We start from the raw sequence: 20,679 nt of genomic DNA, 5'->3' as shown, positions 1-20,679 counted from the left end.
TAGTGTATTAGAACAAAATGATTAAGGTTACAAAGGCAAGCGCTCCAGAATTAGAAGGTGTCAGAACTGAGCCTGCCACCCCCCTTGCCAACCGACCTCCGCTCGCTGCCTTCCCTCCCCACCTCCCCAGTCACCTCTTCTGCAAACCTCCGGCTCCATTTCTCCATCAGACATGGTTCATCCCTCTCTGATCCCTCTGCAGTCCCTCACTACACTTCTGATTTCCCCTCTCTCATCTGACTTTTATACCTCCTGCATTCACACCAGGCGCCTTCCTCCTCCACGCTGCCTGGGTGCTATCCAGGAATGATTCACCGCGCGCAGGACAGAGATTCCCGACAGTCTAGGAAACGGAAACGAGAGCCTCTGCTGCAGGGGAAAAGTCCTCCTGAGCCCTGCAGCCCTGGGCCTGGCCAGCACCAGCAGCTCTGAGCTGCCCACGCAGCGCCCGGTGCTGCTTTGCACCGCTGCTGCCACTGCCCCGCGTGCTCCAGGAGCGCCCCGTGGGCCTCGCTAAGCAGCAGCGGGTTTGCAAACGCAAGGAGTCTCCGTGCTGATGAACTCATATAAAAATTGAGCTGTGCGTTTTACCCGCCTGCATCCTTGTGATGTCTGTGTGCCACCAGGAAGGAGATACATCCACGGAGTGCTCAAGTGCTATGGGTCCATTCGATCCCAGGACCTGCAGGCTCTGTAAAGCTGAGGAGAGGAGAGACTTCCAGCAGAATATGCCCAGGAAATGTATCAGAACTCACCTCACAGAGGGCTTCCTAAAATGTCCATCAACCCATGGGCTCAGGCACCCTGTTGCTTAACTGCCTCCCCACCAGAAAGACAGGTTCAGTTGCCATTGCACACACACCGAAGGTAAACGAGTACATCTTTTCTCCAAAAGCCTGCTTTAAAAAAGCTAGCTGGCTCTTTCCTTGTTTTGGCAGTGTCACTAACTGTCCTGAATATAAGGCATGAAAGGGGTAGGGGAACATTTGCACCTGAAGGAAATACTTGGAACAACTCGGAAACAAGGTCCACAGAGCAGGTTTTAATGCTCAAGCTCCATTCCATGCCTGTTACTCTGGAAATACTTCCAAAACCTTCCTCCTGTACACCAACTCTTCTGCTCCCAAGCAAGAAATGCTGCACTTTCTTCTGGACTGAAGTGAGAAGAAAAGTGCTTAAGTTCCTTGAATGTACCTAGTAAGCATTAAAGTATTTTAAGGCTGGAAAGGCAATTTCAGCTACAGTAGGAACGCATCCATCCTAAATTTGACAGAAAGCTGTAATCAGAAATTGGTCTATTCCAGCAGCACAGATCCAAACACTTTTATATTGCACAGGTTCTTTGTGCGCTCGCATACAAAGCTGCTTAATCCAGCTGTTCTCAGCAATCATTCACAAAAGCAAATGAATGAAAAAAAAAAATCAGCGACCACTTCCACTCCTCTTCTTTAGTTGAGGTGACCAAAATTTGATTGAGTTGATGGAGAAGACTATTTTCTGTGCCTTTAAATAAAAGGTTAATTGAAATATGGTGGACCCTGCTCTCACGTCGGTTCTCTGGAACAAGGCTGTCCTGCCCGCTTCAAGGACTCCGGCCTCAGCTTTGGCATGAGCAGGGAGCTGCCAACAGGTGACTTTTCTGAGGCTGACCTTTGAGAGATGCAGTAAAGGAACAGCAATGCAAAGGAAAAGCCAATTAAAATAATCTCATACCCCTCCTTAAGCGCTCGGTACTGGCAGGACTGAGCTCGAAGCCTGCGCTTTGCTAGCTGGCAGTCGTGGCTCTTGCGAGGAGTCTTTGATCTCGAGGCAGTGGCTTGGCCAAAGCCGAACCACACAACTCAGAGACACAATCACACCATCGTGTGAAGTACGGAGGCTGAAGATGACAAAGGAGCCACTGCCCAGAGCTGTAACCGCTCCATGCAGCCTGAGCAGGATTAAGCTGTGTGGTCAGCAGGGCTTCCTCACCACTGTCCACTGATACACCACAAAAGGGTTGGGTCTGGGAAGATATGGAAGAAGTAAAGCATCAGGGGACAAAGACAGCCCAGGAACAGCCTCAGGAGAGCAGTGGGATGTTAGAAGTTTCCAAAAAGACATCCCCTGATGTGGTTTGGTTTTGTTTTTCTCCTAGAACCAGGTCTTTGCATTCTTTCTCCACTTTTGTTTTAGCAGATGGGCCTGAGTTCACACAAAACACTACACTTTTCCCACATGACAGCTCCCAGAGACCCTCCTATATCCCTGGAGAGTTTGGTGAACACTCCTAAAAAATAAGAGAAGCTGGCTGCATTAGAGTTCAGTACTGTCACCATTTCTGTCCAGGTTCCTTACGATTACTGAAGGATCTGCCTTACAGTCAGCTACAGCTGCAGTGAAGTAGTCCTTACTTTTTAAGAAAATTAGATTTTTCTGCCTCACAGTAAGTGAAAAATGCTGTGATGGAATTGATGGAGTTATGCTAGAGAAGACCAGCTGTTACCTAAAGTCCAGCTTAATTAATCATTGCTATCCATATTTAAATTTTATCATAACAGATATTTCATACTGAGAAACAATATTACAAATATATTAAAATTTTATATATTAGAAATTTAGTCCTGGTGAACACTGAAAGCTTTAACAAAGAGGCTTGCCTTTTGGGATGGAAACGATGGTTTGCACTGCGGTTGATGGTTTTTAATTGTTGGTTAAAAGTAAAATTAAGCCATATTTCTGAAATAAAGACGATTCATTCTGAAGCTGGAACGTTATTAGCCAACCGTATTCAAACATATCACCACCACAGCTTGAAGCAAGCAGATCACAACCCAGATCTATTGTTTTGCAGCCTGCAGAATGAGGAAGAATGAGGCTTTGCATGACTAACATCAACCAACCGTGTCAGTGCAGCAGGACCACACCTACGGTATCTCCATTCACAGGTCTTTGGCATTTATTGTCTTACACGGGTCCGAACTCTGGTGCAAACACTGCTCCTTCTCCTGTCCTTTTCTTCTGCAGCACTTTATCCTAAGGAGGTATTATTCAATTGGCAAAATTGCAATGGAACATCAGAATAAGACTTGCATTATAGACACTTAAAAAGCACCTGATATCTGCTGGGTGCTTGGTAGAGTTGCAATAAGCATTCTTACCTTACAAACAAGATGTGAACTATGTGAATAAGAGGTGACCTACGATCACACAAGTTCACAGCACAACCAGAAAGGTCTGATGTCCAGTTCCTTATGCCAACTGCTAAATGAACAAGTTCTGGGTCGTTTCATTTTTTATTTTTTTTTTCTAAGTTTCATCCAGTGCCCAGCTTATTAAAACAAGGAACAGCATTATATATTTACCTGATTCTGTGCTACAGCTTTGCAGAAGAATGGGTAACTCACTGAATAACTCACTGAATGAATTAGGATGGCTAGCATCTTTTCACTTGAGCCTGGCAGCCTGTATACGACCGGAGAACGTGGTGGCTGAAGGTTGCCTCTGCTGCAGGAGCTGTTTAGAGGCAGATGTTAGTGAATTCCTTTCTTGTTATTTGGCTTTCAAGAGACAAGCACCCACATCACAAAAATAAACAACAACAACACCTTCATATCCTTCTGGCAGTTTCATCAAAGCAGCCAACTACCTAAATGGGCACAGAGAAAGTGCTCCTTACGCCTGGGGGCTGCCTCTGAAGGGCACTAATAGGGTGTAACAGCAGAATAAGGAAAGAAATTTTTGCACTATTGCAGTCTGCACTGCACCTTTCATAGGGATAAATAACATTCCAATCTCCACAATCTCCAAGGCTGTCAATCTGACACCTTCTGTGAATACTAACATCACACGTACAAAGAACTTTCTTCTTTGTAGGTTCTGAAACATCTGGCACGCCGTTGCCTACTGGTAAGTGAACAAGCAGCATAATTTCATACCTGGCAATTTGAGGCCTCTTTTTTCAGCAGTTTGGAATGATGGATTATGCTTTTTGTTTGTCAGAAGGAACAGACAAATTAGGGAAAAAAAAACAAAACCAGTCAAGTTTCAATATTAAAAGGAAGATCTATTTGCTGACTGCTCCTGTTGGCCAGTAAACCAAGGGGATGCCAGATGTCCATTTTACACACGTTAAGGATCTTGTATTTTGAGCAGGGAAAGTAGGACAAGCCCGAATACCTTGGGCAGATCCTGCCCTCACAACCGGCCAGCAAACCATGAGAGCTGCTCGCTCGTACCGCATGCGGATCACCCCTGCAGCCCAGCTGCACAGGGAGCTACTGAGAACCCAACGTGCCATGCCAGAAAACAGTATTTACTTTTGGGACACGAGCTAGAAAGAGCAACCAGGAACTAATTAAAGTTCCTGAACACACCGGGGCAAAGAGTATCAGCTCCAGCCTTGCTTGCTGCCCCAAGTTCTTACTGCATCTGGACGGCTTTTTGGAGACCCCAACCTACCTCTGAAGACCAATACTCAGCGTTTACGTCCTCCAAATATCAAAAAACACCTCTCTGCAGATTATTTTGCAAAGTCATTATGAATGAGCTCTAGCCTGGAAAAGAACAACGTGTTGGTGCTTAGGTGGGATGTACAGCTCGGTGTGCGGAAGGCGGTGGCTGCTGGGCCACTGAAGGGCTCCCAAAAAGCGAGAACTGCGGGACACCTCCAGCTCCAGCCTGGTTGCAGCAGTCACACCGTTGGGTTTGGCTGCTCCCTTGACCCTGGCCAGGGCCTGCAGTATCCTCAGTGGAAGGCTGCTGGTAGTACCACAACTTCCTAAAAACTATATGGGATAGTTCTATGGGAAGGAACTAACACAAACGTGGCAATAAGCCACTACACCACGCTTGCTTGAATGTCTCCCGAACAGTAAAAAACAAAGCAAAGTTACAGTAAAAGAAAAAAAAAGATCCCTGAAATAAGGACTTGGATATTTAAAGGCCTTGGCTATTTATAAGGTAGCCATCCACTCCTATCTGGCACACAGGAGGCATCACATCCCTCACTACCTACAGCACACAAGGCAGGAAGGAAAGTTTATTTTGGAGAACTTGGTAGTGAGAACTGGAGAGAAATAGCCGTGCTTCCTAACGCTCTTTTTTTCTATTAAACTAATTCCTGCTGTAAAAAGTCAGCTTGAAAGCTCCTTTCAAAGAAAAAGAGGGCGGGAGGAGAGGAAGAATCAGATCGGCTTGTTTTCTTGCATTTGAAATTCCGGTCTCGTCCCCTGTTTTGTTTTCCTGGAGGACGCCGGAGCGCAGACCTCGCAGAATGATGACATCACACGTACAAAAAAAAAAAAAAAAAAGCAAAACCCAAACAAGGGCGAAGGAGCTCTCTGGCAAATAAAAGCTTCAACTTTGGGGCTGCCTGCGGTTGTTAACGTTTGGACAACTCACAACTCCACATGTCCGTGCAGAAGAATTTCCCCTTCGGAGCTCTGCCCGCGAGCAGCCATTCCAAAGGGGAAGGCGACAACCCTGACGCTATCCAGGCCAGGCAGAATCAAGTGAAAGGTGTTTACTTACTGCTCGCCAAAAAAATACCTCGAACACTGCCTTGTTTTATGCCTGTTTATGCCTGTTTTATTATTGTTTTCGAGTTACACAGGCAAGTGGCTTCTACCATGACGGAACAAAGCAGAGCGCAGTACGTCTGAGTCGCTGTAAATTTGAAGCTGCTCTTACTTAAAAGCTTTATAAAATTATTTCTTCCACGTGAGGTAAGCGTTCTAGGAAGCAGCCCTCTTGCAGAGCAAGTACAATACGCTACGCCAGAGACGGGGGAATGTGGAGATGTGCATGCATGCAGAAAGCAGCATCTGCAGCAGGAAAGCCCCGTTTCCTGCCGAGAGGAGACATTCATACCTTGTCCGTGTTTATTACAGCTCAGGAGAGGTCCGTGCTAGAAGCCCGTGAGCTGACTGCCCCACGTCACCAGCAGATCTATCCCTCAAGTCAAACCTGAGCTCAACAGACCGACGTGGCTGGCAGGCTCAGAAATAACAGGCTTTACGTGAGAAATCTCTTCAAGATCTTTGAAGAGAAGCTTCAAGATGCTTCGTGGAGAGTCAAGGCACCAAACCAGATGCCACACAATCATGTTCCTTGCTCTTAACAATTTATGACTTAATTTTAAGTAAAAATATACCAAAAAAATCCAGCAAAGCAAAAAGAAACAGGTAAATGATAGAATTAAATATTGAATATATAGTGGTCACGTGGCTCCACTGACAGCTACCGAACAGCACAATGGTTACAAATCATTCCAGAGCTCTTTGCTTTGATTTTTTGGTAATTAAATACAAAATTAATGAGATTGCCATCTCCACCTTATGCAGAAGCTGATCAGTATTATTAGCAGCCTGCTCAATTCAGGCAGAATACTAATAGTTTCTCCAAACAGCAAAACAAACACGGCCTTGCTGTTAACTTAGGGACAAGGCAGCAATGATAACATCAGCTAACCAGGGACTGCTCCGAGATGTTCTCCAGAAAAAGCTTTTAGAAGATGCCATCAGACCACACCCCTCACACCTCCCAGAACTTACAGGTCCTATTATTACCAGTCATCTTCTACCTTGAGAAATCCCGGCAAAGCAAATGGTTGGGTTCGGATAAATGCAACCACAGATTTCTGTGAAGCAGCTGAAGTGTTCTGCAGAGCTTGACTTGAAGTCTCCGAACAATAAAATGGTGAGGCGCTGGAATACGCCATCTAAATACTTCAATATCCTGCCCTGATCATTAAAAACAAAAGACAAACACATGCCATTGAGGAGGCATCAAAAGGAGGTGGGAACTCCATTCAGGGCAGGAATTTTCCTGAGAAGTTTCAAGCCTGAGAGCTGTTATATCACACGGACCCAAGGAAGCATGCCGTGTCCTGTTGGGTTACCTCTGGAAACCAGTCAGGACAGACTGACAATGACCATGGCTGTAATTCTGTTTATGTATTTACTGAACATACCTTCGTGGTGAGGCCCTATGTGTCATGTCCTCAGAAATGCTAATCACAGGCATGAAATCACATAGAGAAAACCCCGAAATCAGCAGGTGCTCGATGCCTCCAGACCAGACCGTAAGCAGACAAGTAGAAGCACACCTCACACGATACTCCCCTTGCACTCACACAGGGCCCTAGCAGCCTTGTTTCTCCAACACCCGTGGAAATAGGGAGGTAGATTTTGCAATGCAGACGCTAAATAGGTATGAACAATTCCAAAGCAGCACAGGTGGTGTTAGTTCCAAAGCTAAAAGCAGATTTTCACACAAAAAAAACTCACTGAATTGTATACTCCATGGCTGTGGCAACACCAAACTGAAATCCCGCAGCAAACCAAGGTCCTGCACACTGAGCACTTCTACACTTGGGCTCAAATTTCAAGGCCTTTATGCTGTTTCAGTTATCCAAGTTTAAAAATAATGGAACTGAAGCAATATAATCCTTAGCTTGATTATTTCCAACTAAGCCACAGCAATTTTACTGCGTAGATATGTTTTAAATGAATACCAATGCTGTAAACTTCTCTGTGGAGACAGCTAAAGCAGAATCCAGAACAGATGAAAAGTTTCTTGCGATGAACTGAGCCCAATGCTTACAGACTCCTGGCAGGCACAGGGGCTCGAAGCTCTTCTTTCTTCCTAGCACACCAGGTGAGAAAGCTTTTTTACCAAAAACATCAGCGTGTCATGGCATTGCACAACATCCAGACCCTTACGGAGGTTTGGGATACAGCTATGGTAGGGACTGCACAGAGAGGATAAAAGGATACACTTCACCCTCACAGATCTCCATAAAGATGCCCAGACAACCTCCCCTTCTTGCAACTGCACACACTCAGGAATATTTTTGCTTAGGTGAGCCGTCCCCAGTTATCCCTGGGCGTGACTGGCTTCCAGAACAAAAAGATTGAGTTTGCTGTTCATCAAGTTTAAGGACCGATTGATGGCGTATTTAAAGGCCCTTTTCACACTTCCATATAAAATAAGCACAAATCAGGCAACGAGTCCCATCACAGCAATATATCACGTTACAAATTTCACCATTTATCCAGCTCATTCACAAGCAACATTAAGTGACCATTGTGATGAGAAAAATCTATAGTGAATATGTAAAGAAACAAAACCCCCTTGCAGGCTGCTCTACGAGTAGGTCAGCCACTCCAGGAAGATCATGAGCAAATCACTCATTGCTCCACCTGGACCTCCCTACCCCTGCCATATAAACGTGAGACAAATATGTATTCATCACTCATTTCATGTACCTTGAGAGTTAGGGATGAAATTAAGATCCGGGGATTACCATTATCACCCTGCCAGCTCAGAGGAAAGTATAAAAGCATCACATATTTAAGACAATCTTCCTGTGTTACAGCTTACTGAAATTTCTATTTGTGGATTAATATTTCATTTCTCCCCGTATTAATATTAACGACGTCTATTTCTAGTTAAACATAAAAATATTTGCAATACCTGCAAAACGCGTAGTGATTATGCCAGTTTATAGCCACTACAGTTATCAGCCTTCAATACCAGAGAGAGCAACGGGAAGACTGTGAAAGGCTACAGAAAGGGGGCCACGCACCCTGGTGCTGGACCAGGCTGGCTGCGATGGCCCACAGCCACCAATTCCTGCAACAGGGGAAAATACAAGATAGTTGAAAATATTAATTCTATTAATTCACACGTTATTTTAGGAGATAGGGGCTATTTCAGAAAGAACACCTGCCATCTAAACGAAAGAATTTGAAAAATGTAGGGGCTCTTCCAAAATATGGGGGAAAAAATAAAAGAACTGCTGATATATACATCAAAAACTGACTGTCAAAACATTTCTTTAATAAACTACAAATCATTCTTTAATTATTTTTTTTATGCTTTCCTGACTAATTACAAGCTAGTGAATATAAATCATGTTCTTTCCAAGTAAACAATTGTCATGTTATTCTAGTATCCAGAGCTCTCTGCTCGGTATTGTCAAGTCAGGAATAAATCTTTTGTCCGGTCTTGGTTTTGCAAATCAATTTAAAACGTGTAGTGCAATGCAAACCAAACTAACAGCCTGGGTGAGGACTTGCTTCTTCCACAACATATTTTGCTTGGGACACAAAGCTCTCATAGAGACCCCTTCTTAAGCCCAGGCCATTTCTGGCCATTTTCCTCCAGTAGCAGCTTCCAGCAGCACCTTCTGGTCCCAGGGCAGGGAAATAACTGCAGTGACCACCCCCAGGTCAACGGAGCTCAGCCCCGAGCATCCCGAAAAAGCTGTCCCCTGACTCAGGTACCTGAGGCTTGTGGAATGGCGATGCTCTGGGGTTCGTCTGCCCACGTAGTGTGTTAACCGAAGGAAAAATAATCTCCCGTTCTCCTCAAAGGACAGATGATCAGCATGCAGATGGGTTTGCCTGCATTCTTGCTGCAAAACGGGCAGGTCCCGGCAAGAATTAACACGAGGTTCTACCACACACCTCCAGCCAGAGACTAACCCAGTTCCAAATACTTCAAAGCAGGAGTTAGAGGGGTTTTGCGTGGAAAGGGAAGGAGGAAAATCAAGCCAAAAACCCAGGTAAGAGTTCAGGGTTTGCCTATATGGCAAATTAACCTGTAAGAAAAACGGAGCTTGGCATTCTCAGTAAGGCACTGCCTGTGAATGTGGCATTATTTCCTTCCCAACTTTGAGAAGCACTTCTAGAAGCCAGCAGGAGGTTCTGCCGAGGCCTAGGTTACCTTCCTTTTTTAATTAAAATGGCAAATGTTCACAAAAACCTCTATCTCAGAGCCTGCCTCTGTGCTAGGTGTACCGAGCAGGTATGAAGTGGGGTTTGCACCGGTTCAGCTGGTGCCAGGGTAAATCCCATCGCTGCGACACATTTAGTCTTTCTGGGTGGTGGGGTGAGATTATTAGGGTTAGAGCAGCCTGTAATTCTCAAGGCAAGGCTCAGATAAGCAAAGAGCAACAAAAAGGCCCCAGGAGACACGGGAAGGCAGAAGACCCTGTGCTGCATTTGAGATCTACAAAGGTAGAGAGCGAGCTCACCCAGGGTACAGGGTCAAATCCTACAGAAATAGCTTCCAAACCCAGGGTTTAACTAGTTTGCTATCTAGGCCAAGAAGCAGTTCTGGAACGCATTTAACACAGTTTAATTGCATCAAATCGTGGCTGGCCCAGAACTGATTTTAACAACTGTCAACTGCTTTTTGGAACAGGCAAAGCCAGAGAAATGGAGAGCGCGGCGCAGCGATGGCTCCGCGAGGAGCGCAGGGACAACCCAAACACTGGGAGCAGGGGAAAAGCATTCAAATCCCATGATCTCCCTGCAGATTGGGTTACAAGGAAGTGGGGACTGGGAGGAGCTTGGGCAGCTTGGTGACAACTGCAGGCTGCAAGCGAAGGAACATCTCGCGCTGCCAGGGGGACACGGCTTGAGAAATCCCAGCCACCGACGGCTTCCCACGGAGAAAGTCACCGCGCTCCTCACTGCACGCTCGTGGCCTATTTGAGAAGCAGCAAAAATAACCTCTCCTCTCGTCTCCTTGGCTGGGGCAGGGAGGAACAGGCAACGATGAAAAGGGGACCGAGGCGGGAAGGGACAATTGCATATGAAGAAGGGGGAGGGAAACCAAAACAGCGAACATGTGCAGTGCCACATGCGATTCTTTCCAAGAAATCCCAGCGCAACAGCTCCCTGGGAACAGGCTCGCGGGGCTGCTACAACCTTTGAGCAGTGGTGTGGCAGGGAAGAGGAAAGGTTTCTGGGTGCTCGGACAACAGGCTGAGCACAGGGATGGGGAACAAGCCAAAAGCTGTTGGAAGAATCGCTCCTTATCTTTCAACATGCACGCAGCCTGTCCCAAGGTCCTGGACTCCAACGATTTCCTTGGGTTCGAAGCCAGCCCAGGGCAAAATGAACCAAAGCTGAACCAGCAGCACAAGGAGGGGTGCTCATCCTGCAGGATGATGCCACTCGGAGATCTGGTGACCAGCAGTGCACTAACGGGGAGAATTAGGGGGGTTTTAGGTTTAGCTGAACTAATTGGAAGACTGAAACCAACTTGATTTGCAATTTAAGAAATCCAGCAAAACACACGCTGGCTTTCAATCCAAAAGCTACCAGCAAGAATCTCTGCAATTAACATTAAACACCCAAATTGAACCAAATTTACTTTTTAAATAAGGCTTGGCATCCCCAACCATCCCCAACACACAGCAGAGGCTCCTAACCAAATTCGGACACCGCGCACCCGCACTGACAGCAGGCTGCCCTGGCAGCACCCTACCCTGGATGAGCACAGGAGAAAACTGTTCTTACAAAATTACATCTCACCCTGACAAAACATTTGCATGGCTGTAGGACTGCTCTAAGGGTCAGCAGAAGATCACAGGCACACAGAACGGCAGAGCCAAGCTTCAAAGTTCTGCGATTTTTACTTTTTCCCCTCAAGATCTAACTTTTCCCCAAAACAAACCATTTTTAGCCTCTTCCACTCTAAGGACAAAACCCAATATGCAAACCTCGTGCTGTCACCCCATCCCGACCCCTAGAGGAAAATCAAAAGGGTTTCTAGCCAAGCGATAGAAGAGGCAGAGCAATCACCTCCTGTCCACACCAAGTAAGAAGCCATCACCTTGGATTAACAAAGCCTGTTGGCTGTTTTGGCAATTTTTGTCAGATGTTTCCGGTGGCTACTTTGCTTTTTCTTCTGCCAGAGAAACCAGGAAGATTTAGCAGGATGTCAAAAAAATAAAAAAAGTTGTCAAGAGTGTCCAGTGTAATAATTTCTGATGAAGTATTAAAACTTCTCGATGGCTTCCCTTTGGTAATTTCAAAAAATAATAATAAAGAAGGCTGTCATCCCAGTGATCATCAAATATTAAAAAAAAATGCTTTAAGAAACCATGTTTGGAGCACCCATTATGCTGTCTGATGTCTAAGGACCTTCAGAAAGTCTTTCTGCCTCCATGTTTTGTGCTGTAAATGAGCACTTAGATAAGGAGGAAGGAATATGGTGTTAAAAGCCACCCGTGCTTCAAACAGCTCCCCATCCTTCCCTCCTGTTTCGTGCACTTTTGCCCCTCAGATACTTTGCACTTCACCTCTCATTTCACGTTTTTACATTTTAGGTTCCGTTTTCACTCTTTCTGTTGCAGCTCTGAACAGCTGAGCTCCCGCTGGAGCTTCACACAGGGGGATTAGTGCTTTCCTGACCCTTTATCCAGTGGATTTTTTTCCAGTCTCTTCTCCCCGCAGAAATCAATGTAGGGTGATCATCTCCTCCGCCCATTACAGAACAACAAAAACAAAGAATCCCCAAACCTAGCTACTAAATATTTTGGAAGAGGTGCCACCAACCACTGTATCTGAGTGTCCCTCCTCGGTCCAGCCGTGGTGGCAGGCAGCACAAGCTCCATCCAGCTGCGGGCTCTCGTGCAGCCCAGTGCCCATAGTTGTCCCTGCACTCACCCAGCAGTGTGCTGAGCCAGCCGAGCTCACCAAACCAGCACCAAACCATGCAGATTTCTCCCAAGGTCAGCTTTCTGCTGGTGCGGCCGCAGGGGCTTAGCTCAGGATCAGACAAAGACCAGAAACACTGGAGTGACACACGCAGAAAAGCAGGTGGAGGATGGCACCACACAACCAAATCGACTTTTAGAGTTTCGGGAACTCACCACAGAGCACAGGACGGCACAGACCGGGGATTTGTTCTGCACCATTCAGTCAAGAACGAGCATTTTGTGGAGAGGAGTAGGACACACTCATGAGTTATAAAAGGAATGAAATACTCCTCTCTGTATTGCTATGACAAAGGTTGTCTCAGACATGGTTGACTGAAGGAGGGCACCAACATTATCCACAGCTCAACCCAGGCTCGGGACACTCTCTGATGCAGGCGTGACTCTGGCCCGGAGCTGAAGCTCTCCTCTTTGTCTGGGTTTGTGTAAGAAAATACAACCAAAACCCTCAGGCTCCATAGTGCACTTGGAAAAGGGAGCACACAATGGCCAGCACCACCGTGATTCAGAAGACAAGAGCCAGGATCACCACTGGTAACACCAGCAGCCAGAAGTCCTCAGAGCTTCTGGTGTGCGCTTCAACGTAATATTATGTAGTTAAAAGGATTTTAATATGAAGAGAAAATTCTTCTAAGATAGGATCTTATTAATTATGCAAGCGTTCTCCAAAATACATTGAGAGTGGAATAGGAGAAGAGATATTTATCACGGCTTCTTTACCACTGCTGGATCAGAGAGGCCCAGATCAACCCTAAACATTTTCTTATTCGACAAACACAGATATACTGCCCAATAAACCTATGTGAGGAATATTTTGCAACTATTCTGTAGGCTCTACAAAGTTAGAGAAGCATATTCTTGCAAAAGAGGCAGGAAAGAGAGAACAGCAGCAGCACATCCACTCTTTCTTTGCTGGAAAGGAGAATTAGCACCAAGACGAAGTACCTGGGAACCACCTGGGGTAAGGGATGGGAACGCACAGGTTGCGTCCAAGGGGCGCTCTGCTGCAGAGTCAGCTACCTACGACATCTTTAAAACAAATCTCTGAATCCTTTGCCACATCTATTGTTCTCCACAAAACATCCCCATTACAGGAAATTCACTACTAGGATACATCTGAAGATGTAATTATTGGTGTGATATTTGCTTCTCTTCTGATATATTTCACCACGCGCAAAAACGGCGGCTGTCTTACAACACATTAAAAATACGTTACTCTAGTGACAAAACCTGATGAATTATCATGGATAAGGCCCAGATGAAAGCTGCACAAATGGAAATGTTATTTAGATGGAAGTACAGACTTAAAATTCTCCAACTTAGCTTGCAGAAGAATTCAATGGAAGGCCGTGACAGATAACTTTTTCCAGCAGTCTCACTTGAGGCCTAAGTCACCTTATCTGTACATAATTCTGACACCAACATCTGCTCCTCTACATGCAGCACTTAATTTCAGCCTAGTTAAAGAATAAATAAATAAATAAAAATCAAACTACCCAAGGAGTTCTTACTTCAGCCAGTTTTTAACAAGATTAAATTTAATTTAAGCTGTTCCGCCAGAATCCCTTTCTCTTCAGCGAGACATTCTTAACAGAGGAGAAAAACATTCCCTCAAGTTCAAAGGATAAATGGAGGTTCAAGTTTATCAATGTATTTGAGTCAACAGATAAAAGGAAGAGGAGTCCTAAAAATGGCAAAGGCACCAGCCAGAACTAGGCCAGTGTTGTGGAGAACCTAACACGAAGGCTCGAACCAGTTGTTGATTAGGTTTGTCCTTGGACACAAGCAGCAAAAATCACAGCACGCTCACTAGGAGCAGGGGCAATCGAAACAAAAACGTAGACTCGGGAGTTGTTTCAAGGATCACATATCTAAAATTGCATTTATTGCAACAAAAGTTGGTGTTTTGTAATCCTGAGAAGTGAAAACAAGCCTTCAGCAGTGTCAAAATATATCAGGGTTTGCCACAATATTTGCACTATTATGACGTGCTAATAGCCAAAGCTATTTTTCAGACTCTGGGGATCTGAGCTGTACCATTCAACAATATATGAAGCATTAGGGGTGGTATTTTGGGAACGTTTCATTTGAAGCATTCCAAGCCGGTAACCTCTACCCAAATACATAAAACAAGAGCCATGTCACACGCTCTATAAATAGCAGTAATAGTAAGGAATCGATAGCAGCCAAACCTTTAGGTACCATCTTATTAATCTGCCCTCGGCACGCAGGGCCACACGGCCGTGAGGGCTCTCCAAACGCGATGGGCAAAGGTGAAGGACACGATTTGGCCAAGTAGTTAAGGCAAGTGCCATGTAACCTCAGCCACCAGAATGCCACCCGGCCAAACGCCCCACGCCGTGACAAGCAGGAGGGGCGAGCACCACCGACACCGAGCCTTTTGCTCAGAAAATAACCCCAAAGTCCCCTCTGCCGTTTTCTTCCCGAGACACGTAAAGATCTTACGTTTGACAACAACCATTTTAATCCTTGTTTTTTTTTTTTTTTTTCCTTCCCCCCCCCCCCCCTCGGTTCTCCTACCGCGCCCAGCACAATGGTACAACTGCACGTTACAGGCAGCCGGGCATCTCTCTCTTTTCTATTTATTTAATTTATTTTTTTTTTTTTTTGCTCCCACAGTGACAAAGGTGAACTCCGAGGCTCCCGAGAGGCTTGCAGCAGAGGCGACCGAGCGAGGTTGTCTAAAGGCATACCCGCACGCCGGCTTGCAGGAGCCTAGCCCCGGCGAGATATTTTAATCTGGCAAATTAAAATGGTTGGGAAACGCTATTTGGCTAACGGAATCGGCCGGCACATGCCCGTTCGGAGGGGGGAAGCGATCAAAAGGCCTTCAAAATAGGTCACTTTCCTCCCGATCCCACCCCAGCGCCGCGCCGAGTGGTATTTACACCGAGAACTCACCGCTCGGGGAGGAGGAGCGAGGGGGGGTAGGGAAAAGAGAGAGAAAAATAAAATAAATAAATAAATAAAATAATAATTAAAAAAAAAAAAAAAAGAGCTTGGGGGGAAAAAAAAAATAATCAAATAATAATGAAATAATCATCAAAAATAAAGCATCCGCGGTCAGATCTGCGGGAACACGGGGGTGGGGGGGGGGGGTAGCGAGTACCGAGAGGGGCCCATCGGGACCTCCCCCCCCCCCCCGCCCCCCCCCCCAATCCCCAAAATCCCGGGGGGGGCCGGGCCGCAGCCCTTAGGCCTCAGCCGGCCGTGACAGCGGCGGGGCGCGGGGAACACCCCGGCAGCGCCATTACCGCTCCCTCCCCGCCGCCACCTCAGCCCCCGAGCCCCCCCGGAGCAGCCCCCCACAGGAGCAGCCCCCCCCCCCCCAAAAGGAGCCCCCCCCAGGCCGGGGAAGCGGCCCCGGGTCCTGCGGCAGTGCCGCAGAGCCCGGCGGGGGAGGCGCCGGCCCCACCACCACCACCGCCGCCTTCTTCTTCTTCTTCTTCTTCTTCCTCCCCCCCCTCCCCATACCTCACCAACCATCTCTCCGCCTCGCCTCTCCCCTCCATCTCTCCTCGTAGCCCCCCCCCCCCCACGCTCCGCCATCTCCTTCCTCTTCCTCCTCATCCTCCTCCTCCTCCTCATCCTCCCCACCCCCCCCCCCCACCCCGAGCCCCCCGCGGTGCTGCCCGCCTTACCCTCCGCCGCAGCCGGGCTGGGAGCGCCGGTCGGCCCCCCGCGGAGGAGGAGGAGGAGGAGGAGGAGGAGGAGGAGGAGAAGAAGAAGGAGGAGGAGGAGGAGCGGGGCAAGGGGCGGCGGCCCCGCGGGGGGAGGCGCCCCCGGAGGGGCGTTCGGGCCCGGCCCCCCCCGGGTGCCCGGGCGCGGCGGGCACAAAGGCGGCGGGGCACGGCAGCTAAGATGGCAGGGCGGCCACCAGCACCAGCACCACCACCACCTCCTCCTTCTCCTCCACCACCACCGCCACCACCACCAGGGCCCCGCTCGCCGAGCCGCGGCCAGGCCTCACGGCGTTGCGGGAGGGAGAGAAGGAGGGCGGGCGGGCGGCTGGTCGGGCCGTGCCGTGCCTGCCTGCCTGCCCGCCCGCGGCGGAGCGAGCGGGGTTCGCCTGGGCCGGGCCGGGCCGCGATGGCCGCCGCCCGCCCCGCCTGGCCGCCTCCCCTCAGCGCCTCCCGGGGCTCCGGCTGCTCCCCTCCGCCTCCGCCTCCGCCGCCGCTGCTTGCTCCGCGCTGCCCGCAGCCAGCGGCCCCCGCCCGCCCCTCTCGCGAGACTTCGCCGCCCTCCTCCTCCTCCTCCTCCTCCTCCTTCTGCTTCGTCCCCCCCCCCCCTCTCCTTCTGTGGGAGTGGAGGGAGGGAAGGGGGCGAGGAGGGGTTGGAGGGGGGGGTGAGGGAGAGGTTTGGGGTAAAGGGGGGTGATGGGGGCGTGAGGTGAGGTGGAGGGGGGGGCTGAGGAAGAGGAGGGGGCTGAAGAAGAGAGGAAGAGGAGGGGGCTGAGGAAGAGGGGGGCTGAGGGTTGGGAGGGGGCTGAGGAAGAGGGGAGGTGAGGAAGAGGAGGGGAGCTGAGGAAGAGGGGAGCTGAGGGTTGGGAGGGGGCTGAGGAAGAGGAGGGGGCTGAGGAAGAGGAGGGGGCTGAGGAAGAGGGGAGGTGAGGAAGAGGAGGGGGCTGAGGAAGAGGAGGGGGCTGAGGAAGAGGGGAGGTGAGGAAGAGGAGGGGGCTGAGGAAGAGGGGAGGTGAGGAAGAGGAGGGGGCTGAGGAAGAGGGGAGGTGAGGAAGAGGAGGGGGCTGAGGAAGAGGGGAGGTGAGGAAGAGGAGGGGGCTGAGGAAGAGGGGAGGTGAGGAAGAGGGGAGCTGAGGGATGGGAGGGGGCTGAGGAAGAAGAGGGGAGCTGAGGAAGAGGGGAGCTGAGGAAGAGGAGGGGGATGAGGAAGAGGGGAGCTGAGGGATGGGAGGGGGCTGAGGGATGGGAAGGTGGGCAAAGGGGTCTAGGGGGTGTGAGGGAAATGGGGGGTACTTGAGGGGTGTGAGGGAAATGAGGGGGATGAGGGGGAGGCTGAGAGGGTTCTGCTTGAGGTTGGGGGAGCTGAGGGTGTAACAGCACCGTGGGGCTGCAGGAGCCAAGGGGAAACTGAGGAAGGGTTTTGAGGAAGGAGGTGTGGAGAGAAAGAGGGATTAGGGATGGGGAAGGTGGGGACTGGGGGCAGGTGAGGGGGTGAAGACCTCATCCCTGGAGGTCTTTAAAAGACGTTTAGATGTAGAGCTTAGTGATATGGTTTAGTGGAGGACTGTTAGTGTTAGGCCAGAGGTTGGACTCAATGATCTTGAGGTCTCTTCCAACCTAGAAATTCTGTGTGATTCTGTGAAGAAGAATTGTGAGACCCAACAGGGCTGTGCTGGAGCAGCTCAGCCACCAGCAGTACCCCTGAGGGCCTGCTGGTGCAGGGGTCTGCAGCGCCCCTGGCCTGAGCACAGCAGCGTGTTTCAGGCCGCCTGCCCCAACCGTCTCTGGCTTAGGGCCAGAAGAGGGGAAAAAAATATCTCACAGAGCGAGCACATGGCCTCCTGAGCGGTAGTCTTGGCTCTCAGCGGTGGGTTTTGAACTTGGTAGGTTGTTGAACCTCTGTGTGCTTTGGTATCTCCGTCTACGAGCTAGAGATAACAGTTGGCTTCGTGCAGGGATTAATTATCGTGTCTTGTAGTCACGTATTTGTTTATTTGTTTTTACCATAGATTACAGCTGGAGGAATTCTAAACAATCCAAGTCTCCTTGTCATGGTGTTTAAGTGCATTGTGCTCCTGTCTGAACAGAGGAAATCGCTGAGGTCAGTCGCCCTTGTGTTTATAGTTGCTTTCCCTTTCAGGAGCATGGGGGCAAAGAATCATCAAAATAACAACTTATACTGATGTCCAGATAATAAATCGATAGAAATAATTACGTAAGTGACAAAGTTTGGAAGAGGTGTTCTTGCAGGTGTTGCTTTCACTCTTAAATTCAGGATTATACACAAAGTAAGTGTTCTCAGGTTATAAGGTGCCCTGCAAACACTTAAGAGCTTTGAGGTGTCCCCAGTATAAAACAATACAATTCTGTAAGCTCCTATATTACTGATACTACTAAAACCAAGCAAACATCTTTCCTATTTTTCCTATAAATAAAGAGGTATTTTGTACCGTAAGAAGGCTTTGTATCCAGCAGATGTTGAAGATGGTACTGGAGACTATTAATCTAAACTTCACATTTACTTCCAAACAAGCAGACAGAACTACTGGGGATTATTTAACCTGGGGTAGAGGAAACCTAAGGAATGTTGAGAACAGAGGTTGACTGTAATAGTTGTGGACCACATCTAGTGTTTTGCAAACGTGTCACATAGTGGTCTAATACTTTGCCTTTTCAAATCCCAGTAGGAAAAGTAAGACAAATGTGGATCACTTCAAACATATGTTGTTGTAAGTATTGGGAAAGGCAAACTAAAGGTTTATCTGATTATCTCAACCTTGAAGTTGGCAGCTATGACAGGAAACTTGGTTTCATTCATCTGCCAAAGATATTTGTAGCGTATCGTTTGACAAGTTAAAAGGCATTTTTGTAATGGCACAAAAATAAAACCATCCACTTTCTGAAACTACAGTTTCTGTCTTTTAAAAATAATATGGTTTTGGATGCATGCTTCTGGGGAAATTAAGGGCCTACGAGGAAAGGTAAATATTTGTATTTGCAAATGTTGGAACAATAGTATTTAACACAAATCTGTTCAGCATGGCCTATAAACATATTTTTTTTTGTACTTGTTTTGTCACATTAGTGGGTATCGTTTACTTTTTGGAGATGGGAGAACTAAATGGAGCAGAAAGAGGGAGTGATATGCCTGCCCATGGGGTCATAAGGTGGAATTAAGGATCAGGTTCTTCCAAATCTTGGTCTTGTACTTCTTCCTGCAGACAAGTTGCCTTTAAAGCTCGTGAATTATGAGAGTAAAAGCTTCAGTTAGTGAGGTACGTAGAGCCAACCCAGCAAAACACCAGCAGAGAGTCTAGGCCTCAGCTCTTTGTATTACACACATAAAAAGATAAAATCTCTGGGTAAAAAGCTGTAGAGTCTAATGGTGGCTGCTGAAAAACATGAGTAATGCTTCACTATTAATTGTCAAGTAGTTTATTTAAAGTGCTAGATATACATTTGATAAGTCTTCAGTGACTGCTTCAAAAGTAAACAGTATCAGCTGTGGACCACCCGTTTAGAAAAAGTCAACTGAAATTGTTAAAGAACAGGCACTATAAAAATTACAATGTTTATTGTTGCTAGCTGAACTAGACATATTTAACATGGTTTTCTAGGCCTGTTGTAATAGGTATGACTTGGTTGCTTTTCCTGCTGACTGTAGTAGGCTTCTAGGAAGCTTAAATTGCTTTAGCATAGTTTGCTAGCCTATTAATGCAAATCTAGCTGATTTAAAGAAAAACTAAACAACATCACGTATGTCTGCATCTGGGATTTGCAGCAGTTTATCTATCAGATAGCAATACACAAAGTTAATTCTGTCTGAAGGAGGTGCCAGAACATCAATAAATAAAAATTACAAATTGCCTAACGGTTCAGCTGACAGGCAGAACTGGTTTCCGTGTGGTGTTCCCAATGTTCTGCAGCAGAGCTGGGCTGGGGGTAGACCCTTACGACATTCCCCTGTAGACAGGACCTTTAAGAGCATGCATCAGCACTACATAATACTGTAGGAGAGGAAGTAGAGAACAATGCTGTGTCCAACGGAAGCTGTGGCAAGAATTTATTCAAGGCGCATTGTAATTACTCAAGCTGGGAATTTGGCCAGGACATTGGGGTTAACACCCCTACTTCTTCAGAAGTGTCATAGTTTATTTTTTTTAATGACTTTAAGTGATGAGAAGCTTGGCTTTCTGTCTCAGCAGAATGACAACACCTCTAGCAGTATAAACTTCTTACAACACGAAGGCGCTGGTGCAGTAGTAACTCAGTGGAGTGATGGGGCCTACTTCAGTAATCATTGCTATATAAATACTATCAGTAGATAAGGAACGATAAGAGTGTGATTAGGGCAGTTTCAGCCACTGTAATCACGGGCATACCTTCCTTAGTCTTCAGTCCACACGCTGCTTTAGTCTGACCTTTTTTTAAGCAAACAAATATAAATTGCAGAATAAATCATGGAACCTGAATTAATGAAAT

At 47.5% G+C, this 20,679-nt stretch overlaps 1 protein-coding gene and 1 long non-coding RNA gene across 2 annotated transcripts in view; one reads left to right on the top strand and one right to left on the bottom strand.

Annotated features, from left to right (window-relative positions):
• Positions 1-16,217, bottom strand: part of TAOK1 (TAO kinase 1) — a 62,395-nt gene extending 46,178 nt beyond the window's left edge. The window contains exon 1 of the mRNA XM_032200756.1: positions 16,159-16,217. The gene's annotated coding sequence lies outside the window, so the exon portion shown is untranslated. The remainder of the gene's footprint in view (positions 1-16,158) is intronic.
• Positions 16,218-17,964: 1,747 nt separating this feature from the next.
• On the top strand, positions 17,965-19,434 carry LOC116497376. Its single transcript, XR_004254101.1, has 3 exons — positions 17,965-18,080; positions 18,207-18,298; positions 19,306-19,434. It is a non-coding gene; the product is annotated as an uncharacterized LOC116497376 (long non-coding RNA).
• The last annotated feature ends 1,245 nt before the right edge of the window (positions 19,435-20,679 follow it).

The sequence above is a fragment of the Aythya fuligula genome, chromosome 20 (genome assembly GCF_009819795.1).
Source record: "Aythya fuligula isolate bAytFul2 chromosome 20, bAytFul2.pri, whole genome shotgun sequence".
Taxonomy (NCBI): domain Eukaryota; kingdom Metazoa; phylum Chordata; class Aves; order Anseriformes; family Anatidae; genus Aythya; species Aythya fuligula.
This window is presented reverse-complemented; position numbering and strand designations above follow the sequence as displayed.